A 6,651-nucleotide genomic window follows, 5' to 3' on the forward strand; every position below is an offset into this window, starting at 1 on the left:
ATTTATTAGTTAATAAAGATCAGAAATAACGTTTTATGTTGCATGGTTCACATGATTTATTCCATGATTATAAATTCTATTAAGTCCAGAACATATGTATTTGTTAATGATTATAGTGTTGTCAGCACAGTGGAATATAATCGTGAATATATGTTCGAAAGTTTAATTCCCTGATTTGTTAGTTCATTGGATTTAGACTGGCATGATAATCAGCGATAGGTATTCTTACACCTTGGATAAGTGTTATGTCCTTTCCAGGGCATTGGCAAAGTTTACCAGTATCGGATGTATGGAGTATACATTGGAAGGGACCGATATTGAACTTTGATTGGATATGTTAAATTTACCGTAATATCTATTCAATTCAATATACCTAGTTTATCCTAGATCAAATGATCTTAATCCTGATATGATTAGGTTCGATCTCAAGAGTATTATACATGTTCTTTGATTTGTTAGTTAAGCCTACTTTTGGGTCAGGGAGATACGTACATTTTGGGAACATGATAGTATAATTGAGTGAGAGCGCTAAACATAGATATGGCATCTATAACTTCTATAGGTATTTAGAAGTGAAACGATGATTTCCTTCGAGCTTGGCTAAACAAAGATAAATGGTTGAGTACTCATTTCACTTCACTGAAATATCATTTATACGGAGCTAAGTGTTTTAAGGATAAAATATATTGAAGGGTGTAACGGTAATTTAATCCCTATACAATGTAGATCATCTATTAGAGGATCATTGATCAAATAATGATTATAACAATGGATAATTTATAGCGTATCTATATCGTGGAACATATAGAGCGTTCTATATGACTAAGAGTGCAATTCCAAGTTTTATGCGTGGATGCAACAAGGAATTAATAAGTCAGTGGATTTACTTGGTAAATTCTGGGACTGCTTATTGGAAGCTCGGTTATATAGGCCCATGGTCCCCATACTAGTTGAGATCATACTGCTTGTAAGACTCAGTTAATTGATTTTAATTAATAAATTATAATTCTAAAATTAGATTATGTCTAGTTTATGAATTTTCACTAAGCAAGGGGAAAATTGTAAGAAAAGAGATTCTAGGTTTTATTTATTAATTAAGAGACTTTATATGTCTAATTAATAACTGTATTAAATGACAATATTATTTAATAATTAACTTTTAGTTATTAAATAATTGGAATTGGCATTTAAGTGGTTAAATTGGAAAATTGGAGTTTTTGAGAAAATGGGATGGAAAAATGACAAAATGGCAAAATTGCATAGTGGGGCCCAATCCACATCCTATGGCCGGCCACACTAAGCAATTACCATTTATTTTTCTATTATTTGATTGGCAAATAATTCTAACCTAAACCTAGGTGGTTACCTATAAATAGGTAGTGATGGCTTCGGGAAAAAGATGATGCATCTCATTCCTTCAGAGAAAATTCTAAGCCGCATCTTCCCTTCTCTTTTCTTCTTAAAATTTTTGAACTTTGAGTGAATGAGTGAGTGCCCACACACATCAAGTGGTATCTCAATCATTGTGTGTAAGATTGTGAAGAATCCAATCAACAAGAAGGAGAATCAGCATCAAAGAAGGAGAGAAATAGATCAAGGTTCAGATCTTGGTGATACTCTACTACAGAAAGGAATCAAGGGCTAGAGATCTAAACGGAAGGAGTCATTATATTCCGCTGCACCCAATGTAAGGTTTCCTAAACTTTATATGTGTTTATTTCATTGTTTTAGAATTCATATTAGGATGTTAATGAAACATACTTGTTAGTAAATCTAGATCCTAGTAAAATATTTCCAGCAGAGAGGCCCCGTGTTTTTTCGTCATTAACTTGCCTTCTTGTTTTTGCTTGACGAAAAACTTCTTCCAACTTCATGAAGCCATCAGCTCGCTCAAGGAACTCTTCCATGTTGTTCATCGAGATCCTCTTGATATCTTTCTAGGAGTCACTCAATGGTAGGATGCCTACGAGTATGGTCGTATATCGACCTTCTTCTATCAGGCCTTTGACCTTGGTGGCGTCAGCCATGAACCGTTAAATGTAGTCCTTCTATTGACCTCACTTTTAGCCAACGACAGTAAGTCAAATAATAAGCGATTGAATAATGTAATTAAAAGAGAACAAAATATAATAAAGTAAAATGAACACCTGATTTTAAAGAGGTTCGGCCCTGTGAGTGTGGTAATAGCCTACTTCCCTTGTATTGTATTGACTTAAGAGAAGGAATAAAGTGTTCTTCCCCCTTGAAAGCTCTTACAACTGATCTCTGAGTAATTCTCTTAGATAACTATTTTCTCTCTAGAATCTCTCTCTCTCTGAAGCAATTCTCTTGATCCCCTTCATAGTGAGGCTAGGTCACTATTTATAGGGCCTTAATGCGTGAGGAATGGTTTCCCTTTTGCTTAAAATGCATAAAATAGGAAATTACAATGATTACATAATTACGATATATGAAATAGGAAACTAGAATAGGTTGCCATATTTTTCTGACTCAATCCCATGATTGTAGGGATTCTCTTCGTGTCTAGACATAACAAGATTATTTTGACATAATAGGCTTCTACCTAGTCGGATGTCTTCTCTATAGCTCTGCTCAGGTGATCGACAATTATGGATACTGACGAATTGTGTGCAGGCTGCTAGGGATACTTCCTTCCGCCCAGGCGTCAGAGATATAGGACATGTGTCGCTCAGTTCTATCTCCACGTTAATGTGAAAAAAATCTAGATAACATTTGCCCCCCAAGTCTACGCAGGACCTTCCTGGTTGCACGTGGACTTCACTCAACCTAGAGTCTTGTCCGGACGGGTGATGCATGTCCTAGGAATCGAATGGCGAACCAACGTGACCCTAACCAAGGGTCTCTTCAATTTCGAGTCATTAATGTTGATAGATAGTTTTCCCTTGAATTGCAACTTGATGGCCGCGCGTGAAGACGATTACTTTGACATCAATGAATACATAACGTATAATTTTTGGGGGAATTCGAGAAATTTAAATTTTGAAATGATTACTTCCTTTTTTGAACTACTTATAAATAGGATTGAAAACCCTAATTAATCCTTTTAGTCATTTTTATTCTCGAAAAAACTAGAGCAAAGAAATTGTTAGGCAATTTCTCTCTCAAATTCTTCGAAGAATTCACAGGAAACTCTTTTCAACACAATCCAAGCAGAACAAAAAGCTTCAAACTAGTGAGTAAGTTCTTTATTTCTTTCTTTTATACACTTGCATGCTTAATTTTCTGGGTTTTTGTCTGCGAATCTTGACTATTCTTGAACATGTTCTAGGATAACCATATAATTCATAGGTTTACGATTTAGAACTTTTGATTATGTTTAACCACGACGTCTGATTCTATTTGGGCTTTGATTTTAATCCCACGATATCCATTTTCACTTATTCATTAGGGGTTTTGTGAGAATAAAACTCCAATTCGAAGTTTTGAACTTCTGGGTTGAAAATTCCATTTCTGAGTTAAATTTCTATTTTTGATTCCTCAATCTGACCTGGTTGGTACATTCAACCTATTTTTATTCATTGCCCCGACCAATTCTCATCTTATTGTTTGCTACCTTTTGTAGATGACCCCTGGTGAATTTTAAGGAGGCCAATAACATATCAACCAAGATATCCTTCAACCTCTATACGAGGATCATCCTCGTCTCCGTGCTAGCCCATCTCCGTCCAGTGATAACCTCTCTAACTCTAGCCTTGAAGACTGGAAAATAAGTAGTGAACACGCACCTTCCCCAAAACCTGAGGTGCAACATCACTTCTATCCTGACCAGATCCAAGGTCAGGGATACAGTCGCTTCATTTGGGAACTTAAGAAGAGGTGGAGACGCTATCTTCCAACTAACTGGACGTACATAGTCTGCCTGGACGTAGTCGACACTCTGCTCGAGCGCCGCCCAAATCCTGCTATGACGAGTAAACCTGTTGCTACTTTTGTAGTGACTATTGCTAGGCACACAAACAAAACTCCATCCAAATATAGAATGATGGTGCGAACTAAGCAAACTATACAAAAATCTTCACTGTCTGACCCACACATTGCCTATCTTGCCACCTTACCTGGGGCAGAACATGTCCAACTTGCTACTAAAGAAGAGGGTATGGCTAGGGACATTGAAGTCCAAGAGCTGGAGGACCAAGGCGAGGTCCGTCCTGCTACCCATTCTGATATTGAAGGAGATGAAGAAGAGGGAGTAGCTCGGGTGCTACCATTCCGTGGCTACAATGAAGAAGGAAAACCTGTGTCTGAGGCTGGCGATGTTTTGGAGGTCGGCAAAGACTATGTTGTTGAAGAATACACTGAGGCTATCCCCCTTAGGAGGCAATGTGCATTAGGAGATCGATGGATTTCTCCACCATCCGTGGTGACCATGGGAAAGATGAAAATTTTTCTCAATCGTGGTTACCTAGGGAATGTTGAATGCTTCCTTCCCTCCCCCAACCATCTGGTAACTAAACCAGGGGAAGGTTACTGCACTTGGTCGGCAGTTCATACCAAGCAGGGTGTGATGTTACCCTTACTTCCATACATCAAGAAGATCGCAAACTATTATCACATAAGTCTGACCAAGTTCACCCCCAAAGGCCTCAATTACTTGTCTGCGTTGTTCATCCTCTACACCATACAAGGATGGGGTGAGTTATCCACGCATGACACCAATTGGCTCTTTGATTTGAAGTCAAGTCCCAAACAGAATAGGTCAGGATACTTCTATTTTTCTCAAATCGAGGAGAAATGGTTAACGGGCACCATGGCCACCGAGGTGACGAAGATAGGAGGCTTTTTGGACGAATACTACTTTGTCAAAGGAATGGGCACCATCCACACCAGTTTCCAGCAAGTGCCATCCTACCCGCCCTTTGTTCACACTGGAGCTCCAGAAGAGGATGTAAAAGATTCTTCAACTTCCTCTTGCTGCACGAAACATCTCCCTCTTTGCCACCGAGGCTAATTTTGTCAAGTACAAACTTTTTCCGGCAGATTTTTTACCAACGGCTGTGAAAGAAGCAAAAGACACCGTGCCCGAACAGGAGACTCTAAGTAAGAAGAGGAAAAGGAAGGCTTCTCCAAGCATCCAAGTACATGTTGAGTGGTCTATCAATATCAGGGAAGAACCTAAAAGAGTTGCTCGGCCATCCACCCTAGTGGCAGGAAAGGGAAAGGTCGTCCTAATAGAGTAGGAACAGGAAGATTCCTCAGACAATGAGCCTCCTCCTCTGCTTGTTCGAGAGAATGCTCCTGCCTACGTGTATGGTATTTTAACTTACATTTAATTTTTATCTGTATTGGCTTACATCGTACTTGTCTTTAACCTCCTTGTGTTGTTCACATGCAGCTATGTCTTAAAAGGTGTTCTAGGCCCTAAAGAAGAGGTTGAGTGACAACTCCGGCTAGACTCCTCTGGCCAAACAGTCAAAGGGTGATGAGATACCGCTAAAGGAAAGGAGCTTAGTTGAGTCACCCATCGATGTCTATGAGGAGATGGCGTCGGAGGTGGAGCTAATAACCAAGAAGACCTCTAAGTCCAAGGGTGTCAAGGTAGGAAGCACAGATGGGTCTGGTTCGTCCAGGCCCTCAAATACTTCTATCGTGCTGAACCCTGAGACCAAAAAGGGCAAAGAGATGCTTCAACATTACCAGGACCAGCTACTCCCCAAGGTAAATGATCAGCTGTTCAGAGGGGATGAGATGTCTGTGGAGCTTTTGATGGGAAGAATCCTAAGGAGGTAACTCGAGTAAGTATTTTTTTCCTTGGGTTTTATCTTCTCCTTTTCTTTGTGCAAGTTTTAACCTTTTCCTATGACCTAAACTTGAAGATGGCCTACACTTACTCCCAAGCCAAGTCTAGTGCCTTAAAAACTATAACCACCACCAACAATCTGCAGAAGGAGGTGGTGTAGCCGAAATGGAGGCTGAGGTCACAAGGGCAGAGCTGGGCAAGGTGAACAAGCAACTCTTGACTGCCAACAAGAGAGTCGAGGAGCTACAAAAGGAGATTCAAGACATGCCATCTATTGCCCAACATGAGGCGGATGTGGATGCTCTATCCGAGGAGGTCAATGGTTTGAGGGATGAGAGGGAAAGTCTCCAGAATCTTCTTGCTACATTAACCCAGGAGAAGACAAGCTTGGAAGAGGACGTCAAATCCAAGCAGACAAGGGAGGAAGTGCTTCTGAAGGAGATTGAAAGTTTGGAGTCGGTCGACTTGGAGGTTTTCTATGAATTTTGAAAGGCCAACCAAGAGGGGAACTTTGATTACCTCGGTGAAACCAAGGAGGCATATCTTAGTTACTGTGTGGCCCAAAAAGACAAGGAAAACCGTGAAGTAGCCAACCCCACAGCTCTGACTGACCAAAGCATTGAGACCCCGACCACCAATGACCAAACTGATTCGTATAAAGAACCCGGGACTCATGCCATGTGAAACCTTCTTTTCTTTTTTTTTGTTTAGTTCGACCCATGGGCCTTTTTTAATACAATATGGCCGACCAAGCGGCCTTAAAACTTAGTAATACTTCATTTTATTTTAAGACGACTAGCTGACCGGCCAGCCTTAAATCTCGGGTTTATGTTGTGCTTTTGTCATCATTTTAAAATGAATATTTCCCTTGTTTTAGTAATTACACATGAAAA

Source organism: Cannabis sativa, chromosome X, assembly GCF_029168945.1.
Source record: "Cannabis sativa cultivar Pink pepper isolate KNU-18-1 chromosome X, ASM2916894v1, whole genome shotgun sequence".
Lineage (NCBI taxonomy): Eukaryota > Viridiplantae > Streptophyta > Magnoliopsida > Rosales > Cannabaceae > Cannabis > Cannabis sativa.